Here is an 18025-nt window from a genome sequence, read left to right as displayed (position 1 = left end):
ATGGTTCTATAAAAGTTAGATGAGATTTTTTCAATTAAATATGAAATTTAACTTCAAAAATGATTTTTTCTCACTTTAGGGGTCCTTAAAGTAACCTTAAAAATGACCCACATTCCTGAGCTCAACATTACTTGTTTTACATTCAATCCTAAGACTTTGGTCAAAATTTCAGCCAAATCGGTCAACATTTCCAAATTTGAGACCATTTTTAAGAGTTGTAGAATTTGTTTCTTGTCATATATCACCCGCCTAATCTTACAACTGAGCATCTTGTACACGATCCCTTTTATCGGCGAACAAAACAAAAATAAATCCTGTGGTAATGAAATCAATTTTTTTCTTAAAAATCATCATCATCATCATTATCGTAATCATTAATAAAAAAATTGCAAAAAAGGTATCTTATGACTTTAGAGGAGATTGATCAATGATAAAAAAATCATTTATAACACCTAAATATTGAAAATCATAACACAAAAAAAAATTTTGTACCAAAAAAAAAACCATTAGTAGAAAAAATTGTAAGAAAGGAATTTTCTGACTTTTGGGAAGATAGATCAATAATAAATAAAATATTTCTGATACTTAAAAGTCAAGAAACTTGACATACCAAACAAATTTTGTCCCAGAAATAATGATTCGATTATCCGGGCTGAAAATAAAAATTAACACCCGGATAATCGAGTCCGGGCTGTATCACTACAAAGACACTTACGTTGTCCTGCGTCAACTATGCGGTCGTGTCTTGTACGATTTTTTATCACTCTTCTGAATAGAGCAATGATTTTGCGCTTATTTCTAAGCTGACCAAAAATTCAAGGTATTTTATGGATTAAATTGAGCAAATTTACTGCGTATTTACGACATATCTTTTCGGAACTTTCCGAAAATTTGTACGACTGGATGTAAACAACACTACATTTCAAATCCCTGCTGACATTAGTTTGACTGCCAAATTATCGAGTCAAAATTCGATAATCCGGACATGAATTAGTCGGATTAGCGGGGCGATACTGTGTTCGTATTATTATAATTTAATGAGAGATTCAGTGGAAAATCACAGGATGACTCAAAACCCATCAAAACTAGCATTATAGACTAAGAGGCGTAACATCTCGAATAAATTTTCTAGCAAAACATCGTTTAAATCAGCGGTCAAAATACAAAATACTAGCATCATAAGGTGGTCTTCGCGCTATGTAGAGTAGATTGCTATAAATTTAGCAATGCTATTCAGCTTTTTACGCGCTATAATGGCAGACGCCAAAAATTGTGTTCGTAATATGGAATAATCTTTTTGACAACTCTGGATCCATCAAATCTGGCACTCTTCGTCAGTACGGCAGTGTTGCTTTTTCTTTCGTTTACGAAAAAGAAGAAGAGTAATAATGTGTGAAATGTAAACAAAACTATTGCTCTCCTTCTTTTGCGTAAACGAAAGAAAGAGCAACACTGAACACAGATTTGATGGATGCAGAGTTGTCAAAAAGATTGTTCGCACATTACGAAAACAATTTATAGCGTCCACCATTATAGCGCATTAAAAGCTGGATAAATTTACTTGTATACCGTGGACCCCCGTTCGTTTGACCGTTTTTAATCTGAACACTTTTTAATTTGAACCCCGTTGGTTTGCACGACGTGCAAATTAAAAATGGTTCAAACGTCATTCTCAATATGACAACATTTGCTTATGCAGACAATGCACATAAACACGATTTGTTTGTGCTGATCTACCGTGTTTAAACTGTTTCACATTGCGTTTTCCCAACGATTATGGTAGAAATCCGATCGGAGAATGAAATATTCGCTGCTTGCAACTGCCAACTGAATCAAACCACCAAAACAATAACAAAGAGCAGGGCAGCCAGTTCACACAAGTTCCAGCATATTTAGGGTTACCAGTTGTTCAAATTAAAAACTAACCCCGTTAGTTTGCATGAGGAATCGTTCAAACGAACGGGGGTCCACTGTATTATCTGACAACAGCACCAGCGCAGGCAAGCGGTGTTCTCGCGCAGCAACTGTTGTTTAAGTCATGGCTTAAGTGAAAATTTCAAATGATCGTTTTGATTGGCGATCACATCTGTTAGTCTGTGCTAGAAGCTTGATCGATTCACAACCATTCAACGAAACTCCTTCTATCGGTTTTCATGACAAATTTCATAAAACCGTTAATAAAACTACAGTGGACCCCCGTTCGTTTGAACGAACCCTCATGCGAACTAACGGGGTTGGTTCCTAATTTGAACAATTGGTAACCCTAAATATGCTAGAACTTGTGTGAACTGGCTGCCCTGGACTTTGTTATTGTTATAGTGGTTTGATTTAGTTGGCGGTTGCAAGCAGCGAAAATTTATTCTTAGATCGGATTTCTACCATAATCGTTGGGAATACGCAATGTGAAACTGATTAAACACGCTAGATCAATAGAAACAAAACATGTTAATATGCATTGTCTGCATAAGCAAATGATGCCATGTTGAGAATGACATTTGAACCACATTTAATTTGCGCGTCGTGCAAACCAACGGGGTTCAAATTAAAAAGTGTTCAGATTAAAAACGGTCAACCGAACGGGGGTCCACGGTATGAGCTCGGCTAGAACTTTCTGATAACCACTACAAAACTGCCTTCCGACCAATTGGGCCACTCTTTAAAATTTTGTGTAACCCCTTTAAGCATCAGGGGTGACATTGCGATTCTCGTTTCGAGTGATTTTGGTTCGTTTCGACCACGTTAAACAAATGGGCGAAACGAACCAAAATAACTCGAAACGAGAATCGCAATGTCACCCCAGGCTATAAGCTCAAGTAGTCTTGTTAGTCAAGAAGTCACACTCTGAAATAAAACCGATTATGCTTTTCGCTGCTTGACAGCCACCACCATAATTTAATGAAGCTTTTCGCTTTGTTTTGTTCCGTAAAGTTATAAGGCATAACGCTTGCTCAAGTCAGCTTTGTAACTTGAAAATACTTATATATCTGTTAGCAGAAAAGTGATAGTTTTGCTGTCAGATCATCCTGATCGATTTGGTTTAAAGCGACTAAAATGTCCGATAGAATAAATAATAAATTTTCAACAGTTAGTTGTTGTGCAGCATATGCGCTTTAAAATTTATCGTGCTATGACAGGTGGATAAAACCAACGTCTTCGAAATTTTGTAATTGTTCATAACTGGTCATTTTTACAAAATATATAGATTGAATTAGTCAATCTTAGTTTCTAGCGAAATCATTCAGTTGCTCGTCAATGAGCAGTGTTGTCCAATTGGAAGCATGTTCATATAGCCGTCTATTCTAAGCGAGATCAAAGGCAAAACAAAACGAAGAAGAACGCATCGTATTGAAAACTAAGCAAAGTGCAAAAAATTCAATTCACTTTTCTTACTCCGAGGAGGTATCATCCTTGCCAGCGGATTTATTGCGGTTCTACAACTACCGTGAATGCCCCTAATTCTGCGCAGCTCCTAATTCTGCGCATTTTTCTTTATATAAGTATTTTTTAACATTGTGCATAACTATGATCATTGCGTTATTTTTTTATAAATGTCTGTTGAATATTACGTCATTATTCGCAAATGGGTCATAATATTTGAGTGCGAAATAATTTAACGTTAAACTGAAAGTATTTTATATCGCAGAAAACACCGTCGTTAGCACCAACGCTAAGATTGTCCTTCCAGAAAATTAACAAATTTATGATCGAAATTCTTTGCAATGATCAAATTACCCAGCATAATTAGAAAGAATAATTAGTTTTAGTCATGTTTAAGACAAAAAGAGTGATTGCATGCATTGCTTTCCTTAGAAAAATGCAATGCAATAATGCGCAGATTTAGGCACAGATTTTTATTCGTGTTCCAAATTCTGCGCAGTAATGTATCCTACGAAGAAATCGCGAAAGAATACGCAACCTCACCAAAATGGCTGAGGTATAGAGGCATGAAAATTCAAGTAGAATCTTTAACTTGCATTGATTGGAATCCTATGCTGTGTCTCAGGGTCCGAACCTACGAGTGCCAATTCATGAAACTATGTCTTCTATTTTTTTTAATGTCCAACCTCATAGGGCTTTCAGAGAGTGGGGAAGTGGTTTCTATATGAAAACACAATTGTTAGTATTAGTCTAAAGTAATGTTCAGTGTGCAGAACGTTATCGTTATCGTTATCTTCACGTTATCGAGAATAAAATATTTAAAACGAGGCAATCAAAATGATAACAATATTCTTTTGCCACTCGGACAGCACAGGAAGGCCGGATCATGGATTTAATTATAGTAATGGCTAATGCCGGATTTTTTAGTGTGGTTTCACCGTATAAAGACATAAACAGCATGGCAGGAGTATTTATTTTCACTTTTTGGGTGCGCAGAATTAGGAGCAAACATGCGCAGAATTAGGAGCATTGGCAAGAAAGTGCGTAGAATTAGGCACCGTGGATAAGTTTACAAAACGACAAATATACTCAATTGTTGGTCGACTTATAATTCCTATATTTTTTACCAGATACTATAGACCGTAGCACTACACGTTGCTGCTATTCACGTTGTAAATTCAAATCTGGAATACTTAGAATAGCGGAAGAATCATAAAAATGTCTTAACTGCGCAGAATATGGTACGTTCACGGTAACCGCAATTAGACAAATTTTGTGTTGGTACGTCATATTGTATTGTTACGCCCCACTTATAGTAAGTTTATATAAGATGTGGCGCAGCCAATTAGTTTTATCGTGGTAATATAAGCAACCACAATAAATTTGCTTCTTTAGCAGTTTTATTATGGTTTTATAGCTAGCTATAAGTATATTTTTGCTCCTATCATATTATTATTGCGTAATGCTATAATAAAACAGGAGGTAATGGAGCAATTTGGAATGAAATTTTCCAAGTGAATTGAATCTTGCAGAAAATATTTGTGGAATTATTTTAAAATTTCATTTAAATGCCAATATTTTCAATCAACAAAACTGACCTTCATTAGAGTTGAAGATGCTTCCCGGTCGGGTTTCGAGTATTTACATAAGATCATTATACCTCTTTGAGAACTCTAATATTAGTCAGCCAAACCACTCGTAGGTAATTCGCACTCGACACTGCGCCCATAATACATGATGAATTGACTAGGCAAAACAAATCGCATTTCGTAATGCATTTTGACGAGAGCATTCCAACGCAGATGACATAACACTCACTGACTGCAGAGGCTGCAACAACAACGGCACATCGGGTGCGCAGTGCGCAATCGACCAAGCCGGGCGGCCTGATCTGACCGCCGGTGCCAAGCAGTTTTCACTGTCAATATCAAAACTATTTTTACTTCTACGTCGGGCGTGATTAATCTACTGCTACAATCGCCGACGGGCGGATGCACCGCCATGAACTTGGTTTTCGGGCTGCTTTGAATAGGAAACTAGTTACTATTTTGATAGACAGTTTTCATTGGCTAACTTTTAACTTTCCTATCAGAAGGCCATTCGTCTAGTCAGTGAATGCAATGCAATGATTGTTATTTCAGCAATTGAGGTAAATGTCAAACAACATCATGCTTGGCTAAGAGTGTCTTATCGTAGGGTAAATAACTACTCTGACAAACATGCATTTTGTTTTATTATTGCTCTATGAGTTGCAATTTCACGGTGGGTCACTTTAGACTAATAAAATGTTTCTATTTTTCATTGTTACACACACCAATAAAAATTTATTCATCAGTTTGAGTGTATATTTTGATAAACTAAATAAACTTAATTTCAAACAAAGAATCTTCCCTGACAACCCACCCGGTTTTGCAGCAGGAATGCAAACCTGCACTGCAGTCCAGTGCACAATACTCAGGCTAGTTGAGTGGACGTTTCGCAATAGCTCTAAATCAACAATCAAGCGCATCCCCCGCTTCCCGATTGCAGCAGTCGATGCCGCGGTTCGTAGCCTCCAACCTTTTCGCACGGTGTGTCGAGTCGCTGCACACAATCAGCAGCAGCAGATGGCATGATGCACATCCGCACCAACGGACGGACGGACGGAGCGCGGCAGATATATGTAAAGTGAGGCGATCTGTGGCCGTACGCCTGTATGTGTGTATGCCCCGCCGCGTATGTACCGGTCATTTGGCCTATAATTAGGTGCAAGGTTAAAGTCACATTTATGCGGTAGTTTAGTTAGTGCAGTCTAGTTATACCTATTTACTAGCAAAAGCAAATAAAAACCGCACAACAGGAATGGCTCAAGTGGCTGGCGTTTGCGTGCTCGCATCACTCTCGCTCATTCGTTTTTAGCATGCGTCCCGCCGACCGGCCGGCGGTCACACCTCACTTCGCTCGCTCGCTCGTTCGCTGGTGGGTGGCGGGTGTTTGCCAATTCGCAGATGCACCGGTGAGATTGCAAGTTATTTTTTTATCAGCGACAAAAGTAGGCATTACTTTTGTTTCCTGATTTACTTCGCACGGAGTATTTAGAAAATAAAAAAACGGTGTAATTGCACAGGAAGACCACTTACTGCAGATGTAAAACTGTAAGGATTAACTGAGTTGCATTCAGGACCATTAGAGTGTATGCATCTCGTAGGTAGTTACTTTGTAGAATGCTCAAGCCATGTATATACATTTTGCTGTTTGATGTTTTGTGTGTGATGTTTTAAAAGGAAAAGTAGACAATCAACGGAATGATACAGCTAAATACGGAAAGTTCCCCCGGTATTACATCTCTAGAGAGGCTTCAGTTTGTAGTTTTGTAATTTACGTTAAGGTGAAACATATTACAGTAAGATGTTGAGTTTGGCTTTTGGCAACTCATGCGTGTTGTCTATATTGTCAAAATCGAAGCCGTACAAAAATTGAGACTCTTTTTTGATGTGGAAAATTTGAATAAAAAAGTGTTAAAAATTGGCTAATTACTAAGAATCATATAATTAACTAATTTCATACCTTCGAAATTGCAAATATTGTTTTTTTACCATTTTCTGTCCCATCTGGCGAACCCCAGGGCAGTCATCTAGGTCCTTACATTTTTCTGCTGTGCCGTAATGACATTCGTAAAAAATCAAAGTCTTGTTGCTACATGCTGGGAATTTGGCCTTCTGTTTTTTTTTGTTCGACAGATTAGTGCTGCGATTCTGTTGATTCTAACGGTCTCTCTCAATGGAGATTCTACCATGCGACGACTGGCTTGTTAGATCACCGACGTTCGTCCAGTCCATCGGGGTAATATTTACCTTACTCCTGAATACATAAAATTATCATATGCTAATGATGATAATGAACAGTTTCGCTTTATGGTTCCTACCTTGAAATGATCCATAAATCATTCCAAGTTATAAGCATTATTGTAGTTTTATCAGTCTACAGGGTGTGTGACGAATTTTTGCAGTAAATTTCACATAGCAATTTCTCATGCTTGCGAAACAATATTCAGATATATCTGGCAGTACTGAATAGCTTATACTGTCAAATATAAACAAAAGGTGTTGAATAAACTGTATGATGTCGGAACAAGAAAATAAACGGTCAGCCGTCGTCGTTTTATTGCGCGCCGGAGCAAGCGTAAAGGAAATAGTTCGGTCGGTAAAAGTATCGGAAAGAACAATGTACCATATGAAGAAGGCTTGAGAAAGTGATAGCTATCCTACACATCTACCCGGAAAGCATATAGGTGCCGTTCCATTACCTCTGAACGGAAAAGAGTCAGAAAAGTGGGGGCGTTTGCAGTTGTGCTAGTGGCTGGATGACACAACCCCCGGGTATCTACCGTGCTTCCTTAAACCACCACATTTTGAGGTGGCGCTACAAGCGTTTTACTTTTAATAAGCAGCGTTCACACAACAGTGGAAGTTACGCGATTGACGTAACCAAGCCAACGAAACTTAATCACGTATGTATCAATTATGTGATATGCAAGTGAAGATTTTTGACGTAGGACTACGTCTATGTTTACTATACTGGGACTGGGTAGCACTTTGTGAAAACGAAAATAGAAGTGTAACGTTTGAATGAAAGATTTCAAATGCTAATAACTACTAAACCACTGAACGGAACTGAATATTTTATAGGTCGTTGGATAGATAAACTGACCAGCAATTTTATGGGGGGGGGGGTTAGCGACCAATTTTAAGGAGGGCGTAAGAGGGGGGCTCCCATACATATGAAAGACAAATTTCCTCAAAACTCGAGAACTAATCAAGCAAATGGAACCAAATTTGGCATTTGGTGGTTTCAGAAGGCAAAATTTTTTGCTATGGTGAATTAGGACCCCTCCCCTCTTTAAGAGGGGGGCTGCCATACAAATAATATACAAATTTCCTCATAACTCGAGAACTCATCAAGCAAATGGAACCAAATTTGGCATGTGGGGGTTATTGGAGGTATGAATTTATTTTATGATGGTTTGAGGATAAGGACTCTCATACAAATAAAACAGAAATTTTTGCGTATGAGCCATATTTTCTGCTATGTAACAAGCGGTAAGCTGTGAAAGTAAACTAGTAAAATCTTCTCGGAGCAAAAGACAGTGAATCGACGCCACTAACTTACGTGCCATATTTGCAATGAATGTGCTTTGGCTTTAATGTTAATTGTAACCAATGGCCCTTTTAAAGGCCACAAGCGAGTTAAAGTAAGATTATTGAAACATGTCAAACTACGCATAATCATATTCAATACAATAATCTGTGGGCTGGCCATTCATTACCATTTCAACCTTTATGATGCACACAAGTGATTTTTAAAAGAAATCACTATGTCTCATTGGTTGCAGGCCTTGTACTTATGAACCCCCGTCCACGTATTTTCAAAGCCACCATTGCATTCAATGAAGAATTGAATTTGAATATTTCGCTCTTCTCTTTTAAAAAATCGGTTAAATAATGGCACTAACAGATTCTCATAAACATACATATTCCAGAAATGCAGTTTACTTTAGCCCTTGATCTAATGATCTGATATAGTCCTACGTCACCCTTTCATACAACCCTTAGGGTTGTATGTCTTGTAGTTTTTTTAAGAACGGTTCATTGATAATTATAATTTACATTCAACTATAAGAAAAGGTCATTTTCAGATGAGATAAATGATAACCCAACGAAAATTACTGGAGGTGCAGCAGAAATACCGAGTGATTCGTTCTTTTGCATGCTTACTTGCATGCAAGTGATTCAGTGATCCAGCCAATGTTGGTTTCACTTATTTTGTTCGCAAACGTCACAGTTCCCACCGGGGTGGGATGACAAGAGGGAGTTTCTGAAAGAGGAGAATAGGATGGCCATCGACAAGGGGAAGCTTAAAAATGTAGGAAAGGCCTTGTTTTCACCTTTTACTGAAGAGACGGATTTACAAATTGCAAGTGAACAACGGGAGCGGGCAGACAAACGAAGAAGACACATTCAAATGAAGAATAAGTGTTTTGTTTGTTGCATTATGAATATTTATTTATTTCGTAACAATAACAGATATACCAGTGGCTGAGAGACAAAGAGGCTCCGAGTAGAATCGGACAACCCGTTTGTTTAAGTATATAAATGAAAACGTATGTTTGTATGTTTCGCCGTAACTCTCAAACGCCTTGACTGTCCTCTACCAAACTCGCACATATGTTCCTTGATATAAGGTAATCAGCATTGGGGGGGCTAACAAAAGAGGAGGTGGTCCCTATAAAAGGAGGAGGAGGACCAAAAAAGTAAAAGGGGTTGCTTTTTAATTTTATTTAGAGCGATTGCAGTTGTGTAAGAACAGGGAGGGGGCTGTTGAGGAGAGATATGTGGAAAAAAGGCTTTATTTCTCTTCCCCGTTATAGCGATTTTCAGAGAGCAAACAGATAGAGCAAACAGAGCAAACAGATTTTTTAGTAATAGGCTACCGTCATCCGGGGATACTTGCAACACCGGGGTTACTTCCAACACCTCTGCGCATCGCGCTTTTGACAGATCTAACGTGTTTGTTTGTTAACATAACCATTTGTAGCCAATTATGTTTTAAACAAGGGATGTTTACCTATTGTTTAGTTAAGTTTAATCCATTATATCATTGATTTGCTTATTTTTATACGATTGGAAAGTAATTTCAGTTTCAGAGTAGGAAAAATGGATGCGCAAAGTTGCGTCAGTTTATTGACATGAAATTATTTTTTATCGTTTGGTTCCTGTACGCAGTAAGTGCATCACAAATAGCAACTTTGAGCTTTATTTATAATTTGAACTTGGAGACGTAACGATGAATTCTTCCAATTACTTACTTCCAATATGGCGCGGCTTGCACCACTTGTAAAATAGATAACTATCGTAATAGACAGTATGTACAAAGTAATTTTGCGTCTGTACGATGTTATTTTATCTACTGCCATCTCCAGAAAAATTAAAATTGTGAAAAATTCCTCGTGCCTTGAAATGGCAATTTGAAGTTCGTCGACATGCTGCATTTTCACCGAATATCTTTAAAAACGGGATAGACGAAATTAGGAAGCAAACATGCCTCTAGTATCTCTTGTTTTACTGCAAACACACTCAAAATATCTAAAAATAGTCATTCGCGGTTTGAAATCAATTTTCATTTAAAATCATAAGAAACACAAAATCAGAAAAGTGTTGCAAGTAACCCCGTTTACTGGGTAACTTGCAACACCCCTATTTTCGGTTCATGCTACAGATTCACTTAGTTGATATTTTTTCTCATAATCATAAATCAAAAGTGCTAACCACTATACAAGTTTTGGTTACTTACACTTGGACCTAAACGGTACACTTTGAAAGTTATACCAAGTCAAAATTCAAAAGTGTTGCAAGTATCCCCGGATGACGGTACGCGACAGAAAGGGAGCAGACTGAGAAGGAGGGGGGCAGAAGGTTGACGTCATAACTCCGAAACACCATGGTTCTTTATCAAACTTGCCACACATGTTCCTTGGCATGATAGAATCAGCGCAGTGAAGTTGAGAAAAGGGGGCTGGTGGTCTCTAACAAGGGGGGGAGGCCCAAATAAGTAAAAGTGATTGCGGTTGTCTTGTATATAGACCAATTGCAGTTGCGCAAGTGACTGGGAGACTAGAAGGATGGGGTTATAGAGGTGGGGGGGGTCTACCGAGAAGGGATATATGAAAAAAAAGCTTTGTTTCGCTTCCATTATAGAGATTTTCAAAGAGCAAACAGTTGTATTATTGGCATTGATTACGTAACAGAAGGGGGAGCTAACAGGAGGGGGACGAAGAGGGAGTATGAATGTATGTTCCGCCATAACTCCGGAACACCTGAACGGTTCTTCATCAAACTTGACGGGAGAGACGTACGGTCTCTTATAAAGGGAAAGGAAGGTTCAAATGGGTTAAGGGGTGCGTTTTTCTTGCATTAGGAACGATAGAAGTTATACGAGTGACTGGACGACAAGAAGGGATTTCTAGAAGGGGGGAAATACGGTGGTCATTTACAACGAGAAAGTTCAAAAACGTAAAAATGGCTTTGTCTCGCATTATAGAAATTACCGGAAAGAAGACAAATTTACAAATGGCAGTGACCAACAAGAGGGAAGCTAACATAGAGAGTAGACTCATTCAAATAAAGAATTAGGGTTTTGTTTGTTGCATTATGAAAATTTTTGGTACAATAACAGATAACAAATGGCTGAGGAACAAAGGGGGCCCGAGTGAGATCGGAAAATCATCTAGTTTCAAATATAAATTCACAAATTTAAGTCCATTCCAAATCCAATTGGAAATTAAGGAAAGCTAAGTGTGTGTGTGTGTGTGTGTGTGTGTGTGTGTGTGTGTGTGTGTGTGTGTGTGTGTGTGTGTGTGTGTGTGTGTGTGTGTGTGTGTGTGTGTGTGTGTGTGTGTGTGTGTGTGTGTGTGTGTGTGTGTGTGTGTGTGTGTGTGTGTGTGTGTGTGTGTGTGTGTGTGTGTGTGTGTGTGTGTGTGTGTGTGTGTGTGTGTGTGTGTGTGTGTGTGTGTGTGTGTGTGTGTGAGTGTGTGTGTGTGTTGAGAACTTGATCTAGAAAAGAGATAGGTATGAAATTGACCCTAAAATTGAAATAAGACTTGAAATTGAAATGTGATTTTGAACGTAACATGAAATGGCACTTGAAATGGCACATAAAGTAGGATATGAAATTTGACTTACAGCTGAATTAGAAATTGAAAACGAAATTTAGAGTTGAATTTGGACTAATTTGAACTTGATGTATGTTAAATTGATTAAGAAATTTTACTTGAAATTAACCTTAAAATCTGACTTTAAACTGGATTTAGAATTCAAGATGAAAGTGGGCTTGGATTTGAAGTTGAAAATTGATTTGAAAAGGGGCATAGGATTGAATCTTAAATTATAATCGAAATAGAACAATAGAACTTAAAATTGAGTTCAGGATTCAAGTTGAAACGGGACTTGAAATGGGACATAAAATGGGATATGATATTGTACTTTAAAAAGAATTTTAAATTTGATTTGAAATTCGACTCCCAGCTCACACCACGAAAAAGCATTTTGTTTTACATTAAGGTTCAAACCCGAATCACTGATTTCTGGAGTTTTTAAAATCTATTTTTCTCTCTGTGCTCTGTACTCAAAACAAAAGATATGTTCACGAAAATTTTTCATTGTGTTCTGTGCGTCTGTCAGAACACACTGATAAATTTTCATGAGCATATCTTTTATTTTGAGTAAAAAAACTGCCTTTGAAATTTTCAGAAATCAGCGATTCGTGTTTGAACCTTAAATTTAATAGAGAAGATGGGGTGCGTTCCCAGTATGCTGTAGCTTGGGCACGTCATGGAGCACCATTGCATAGAATTAATGTCAAAGTTGCTTCAGTGTCAAAGTTTGTCTCCAGTGAACATAAAACTTCAGTCTAAGCACTAAAAGATTCCATGAATGTATGACGCTTAACTTTCAAGCGTATTCTTCGCATAGGCTGATAAATCCATACCTATAAAAATGGACTTCTGTCTGTCTGTCCGTCTGTCGGTATGTTCCTTATAGAATCGGAAACTACTAAACAGTTTGGCGTGAAAATTTGTAAGTAGGGGTTTTTGGGACCGGGGAAGGTTCTTATTATAGTTAGAGATCCCTCCCCTTTTTACAAATGAAACACAAATTTCTGCATAACTAGAGAACTAATCAAGCAATTGGAACCAAATTTGGCATGTTGGTGTTTTTGGAGGCAAAATTTTTTTCTATGGTGAATTGAGACCCCTCCTCTTTAGAAAGGGAATTATGACCCCTCTCCCCTTTAAGAGGGGGAAATTCTATACGAATGAAATACAAATTTCCTCATAACTCGAGAACTAATCAAGCAAATGGAACCAAATTGGCATGCGGGGGATTTTGGAGTCGTAAATTTATTTTATGATGATTAGAGGTTATGATGACCTCTCACCCCTGTGGTAGGGGGATAAGGACTTTCATACAAATAAAATAGAAATATTTGCGTAACTCAAAAACAAATCGAACTCGAGAAATTCGAGACTCTTCCAGAAAACATTAGTCAATAATGAAACCACAAAAACTATCTATAGTAACACTCGATCATTCAGGGCGCAGAGATGGTTCGGTCACTTTGACTGAATTTTGATTCATTTGAGAGTACCGCCTCAGCCGAGCAAAATTTGACAAAGTGATACAGTAGACTCTCGTAAAAGTTAACGCTCTAAAAAGTTAATTTTTGGCTTAACTTTTCTGAGAGTTTAAATTTATTGGTTGTCCAAAGCGTTCATTCACACACGTGCGTTTTCCTTCTATCTTTATTTTTCATTTTTCGGTTTATTATCGCCTTTCCACAACTTCATACAGAGTATCATCATAGCTGGGATTAAATTAAACTCTTGTACCGGACAGTTGTAGTAATAGTTCAATACGGGCATAAAGTTGCTTCAGAATTTTTGATAACAAACTGGAAAAGCGCGAACTCAGATTGAATTTTAAATGCAAAAGAAGGAACAGTAGGGAACAAAAAATAAGCGTGAACATTGTCAAAACGTTGTTGTAGACTACGAAAAATCAAAAGTAAACTAGAATAACCGACGATTTTAAATTTACTGAAAGGAACTGAAAGGAAAGTAAGTATCATTTCATCAGGATCTTGCTACATATTTCTTTACATTAAAACTTCCAGATTCCTAAAAATATGTATCCTGTATCCGGGAATATATTTTTCGCTTTTGTATTTATCATTTTCCATGACTTTTAGGACTACTCAGAAAAGTTAATATTTCGGAAAAGTTAATCGACTCATTCCCCAATCGATTAACTTTTCCGAGAGTCCACTGTATATGGGACATTTATAAAACTGGTTATTGTCTACAATTTTGCTGAAAAAAGTTTTGCTGTATCTTTTGCAGTTACAGCGCTACAATGCTAGTAATTCTTTAGTGACTAAATGAAGGCTTCTCCCTTCTCGAAAAGAAAATAAATAAAAATAAAATAAAATAAATAAAATATTGGAGCTGTAAGAAGTAAGTAGTAAATAGGAAATGTAATAAGTAGTAAATGTAAGTTTAAAATTTAAACAAAAATTTGATTTAAGTAAAAATAGGACTAATATAGACAACATGACTAATACAGTGATGCTTTCACCCTCTCTTTGAATGGTTCGAATGACCTAAAATATGGATTTGTCAGATAAATTTTTTTAACTACATTTCCCTGTTTCGGAAAATATTCTGGATTGATTTAGTGCTGTGGACGATGGTAGTCATAGCTACGGCACGATATTGCATTATTTTATTGTTTCTCTTGCAGTTCAAATGCAGTTTTGCTTTGTTTTTATTTTTTCATATGTACGCGAACTATAGAAACCTGACAAAACAAAAAGTCATTACTCACAAAATTAATGGATTGAAACGCAGAAGATCCCTCTCAGTGCTGCTGATGCGCAAATATTATGTAATAACAAAAGTTAGAAAGCAGCAAACCGTTCGAAGTTCTGGCTCACTGAATAGAAGCATGCAAAATGTCGAAATGTTGCTCGATGCTATCAAATCTTTATGTGTATTCTGAGTTTCCTTAAATTATTCCATTATTTGTTATATATTAATGATAAATTTCCAACAGCTCGAATTTGTAATATCCTCAATTTTAAGCTTTGCTTTGATTAAAGTATTAATCAATAATTTAAAAATCTAAATAAAACTTTATTTTCATTAGTCTAGACACAATCTTTCTTTATCTTGAAAAGAGTTACCATGATTCAAAATATTATAGTTTAAAAAGCAACAAAAATAAACATCAAAAGCCAAATTGAATTTACACACATGCACGATTCGCTCATACCCTCCCAGCAGCAGGGCAATCGTGATTGCGCAACTTCACGCCACCCAACACGGCCCCGACCCCGACAGTTTAGCACAAGTTACGTCACAGTACCGTCCGAGATGTGGTGGGGAAGGGGAGTCCAAAATTGTCCCATGTATGGTATCGTTTTGCTGGCATCCTATATCGATACCGCTACGCTGCATAGGCTAGGCGGCACAATCAATAATCAAAGAAAATTCGAAAAAAAAATCCAAACCGAGAGCGGCCGCTTCGATGCAATTGAGCAGTGTATGCAATTCTGGTGACGACTACTAATACACTAGCGTGCGACCCGCCTCGCGCGCAATAGCAAGGGCTGTAAAACCGAAGGCTACTACTAACCAAGACCGGCCTGTTGTTGGATGAACTTATTTGAACAGTTGCTCTGTGCCGACCGGGACCGACTCGAGGCTGGAAGCAAAGGGGGTTCTCTTTTCCGAGCTTGGCGATTATTAGATACACGTGCCTCTCCTGCATCGCACTGGCGATGGAGACGCGTAGTCGTTTGTGCACTCCAGCGGCCGTCACAACTTATTGCGACTTGTTTTTATTCCACCGCCTGCCGCTTGCCGGTCGGTGTGGTGGATCGTGGATGCAAATTGCACATCCCCTTTTTGAATCGCTCTCACCCGCTCTCGCTCGTAGGGCTGGCTGCAGCTGTCGGGAATGCGCGTGAAAAATAGTTTTTCACTGCGACCGGAACCAATGCAGTGGGTGTTGGTATGGGTGTGTGTGTGCGCGCGGTTGTGCTTGCGTGGGTGAGCTGGTGGGTAACTGGTGTGGGAAGAAGATTTTGCCGACTGCTCCAGTAACCTTGAAAATGCAATGCGCGCGGAGTCCAGTCGGTTGAAAATGACGCGAAAAAAATGAAAGCGAATTTATGAAGGGATTTGAGCGTGGAGCAGACGACTGACTGGTGCAATACCATTTGCAAACACTTACGTTTCCAATCGGTTCCTGGCTTGACTTGAGGCGTATCGTTACTCGGAACAAAGGGGGATCGGTCGCGAAAAAATAGCACTACTCTCACTCTCGATCAAATCCGGATTTAATTGGATAGCGCGGAAAAATTCTTCCCGTTTTGCACTTTGGTCGTCTGAACTTTCACTAGAATTAGTAACAAATTTGCTAAAAATAGTTCCATTTGGATAGTAACACAATGGCACTGTGGGAGGGAGGCGTCATTATTTTTTTCACTTCTCTGCCCTCCGTTGTATCTATAAAAGGTTCATTGAGGTTTTTTTGTTCGCTGCTGAGCATCCTAGCACTAACCCACTGACGGCGAACGATCTTCTTTGTGCGGAAAGCTCCATTGAGGACTGCAGTCTTGCTTGTGGAAATTTTCTCTGGTTTCGTACAGTGCTCTCAGCAATTTCACTACAGAGATCACTACATTTCGGGACTTCGGAATGATTTCCGCTTTAGGATACTATTGGACCAACCGAGACACACAAAAAAATATAAAATCAATTCTTTATCAGAAATCTCTAAATCACTGTTTCACGGTCGCGTTCTTCCTCAGAACTGAGCAGGAACTCGCTCTCGGTGCTCTAGTCGAGTCCCTTCATTATAGTTGGGAGCAAAAACAGGGAAACATTATACAATTTTTCACCACCACCACTCTAGACTGCAGCCGAGTGTACTAACTATTCCTGTACTATTTTATTCAATCGCAGTTGAAGCCCATCATCGTCGCTACCGCCGCCGTCGCCGCCACCGTAGTTCGGTTGTAGTAGTTTATGACGCGATGACCGCCATGGCGGCCATCCCTTACCCCGCCAATCCCGCTAATCATCGGGAAGTCGGCGGTTTAAGAAGTACTTCGGTTTTCAGTTGTCGTCGTCGTCGGCGTCGCGTCGTCGTCGTCGTCGTTTGCGCGTGCCATCTGCCTACTTCCTACCAGAATTAACAGTACCCACCCCCTAAATTCTACTAACACATTAGCAACGATAAGATTTACGACGTCGGTGACGGTGGCGGAAGCGAGCTAGAAAATATCGGCACTCGTTCCTCTGCGCCCTTAAGCACTCCCCGCCACCCGCCGCTAAAGCTACATGCATTTATATATGCTTTTTTAGTGCAACCCTTCCGCGAGCAGCGGATAGACAGTGCAGTGGCGATGGAAACGCTCATTGATGAGCATCGTCATCACCTCCGCAGCGCGCACGGTAGCCGCCGGAAGCGCTTCAATTCGATCTAATATCGGCCATCTTTTTCGGTGCTAGAACGGCGGTGATTTCACCTTCCGGATTGCGGTGAATTGAGTAATCGCTTTTCATTTCACTTTTCTCCACCCATATCGAGTACTCGAACGTGGCTGAGGAAATAGCCATAACCATTGTTGTGTGATGCATTGTCTGTTGGAGAAGGTCAACCGAGCTGATACCGTCAGTAGGTCTAGATTAGCTGTTGAAGTGTTTACCTATGGCTAAACTGGAGTAGGGAATCTGGGGAACGATTTGCGATACTCTATTCAGAATATAGGATAGTTTTCAGACCGTAACTTATGACTACAAATTTTCTGTTTAGATTATATTTAACAATAACGTATTACCTAAGCATACCGCTCGGTAGATCTTGATGATACGTTCCTTTTGTAAAAAAATAAATAAATAAATAAGCATTTCACACCACCCCATCACGTGATTCCGAATCATTTGTCACAATCAAATCGGATCTTATTATCAAACACATCGATCGTTCTCCCAAGCGCCCTTTTGAAGGCCTTCTAAGTATTTTCCAGCTTCACGCCGAATCAACAA

General features: G+C 38.8%; 1 protein-coding gene across 2 annotated transcripts in view; it reads right to left on the bottom strand.

Moving 5' to 3' along the window:
* Positions 1–18025, bottom strand: part of LOC128738828 (PR domain zinc finger protein 1) — a 143086-nt gene that overhangs the window by 22063 nt on the left and 102998 nt on the right. The window contains exon 1 of one of the 2 annotated variants that reach the window (XM_053834242.1): positions 16206–16768. The exons of the other annotated variant lie outside the window; for it this stretch is intronic. The gene's annotated coding sequence lies outside the window, so the exon portion shown is untranslated. Of the gene's footprint in view, positions 1–16205; positions 16769–18025 lie in introns of those variants that run through there. 2 annotated transcript variants of the gene reach the window in all.

The sequence above is a fragment of the Sabethes cyaneus genome, chromosome 2 (assembly GCF_943734655.1).
Source record: "Sabethes cyaneus chromosome 2, idSabCyanKW18_F2, whole genome shotgun sequence".
NCBI classification, from domain to species: domain Eukaryota; kingdom Metazoa; phylum Arthropoda; class Insecta; order Diptera; family Culicidae; genus Sabethes; species Sabethes cyaneus.
The sequence above is the reverse complement of the archived record's forward strand: the minus strand, read 5'-3'. Positions and strand labels throughout refer to the sequence as shown.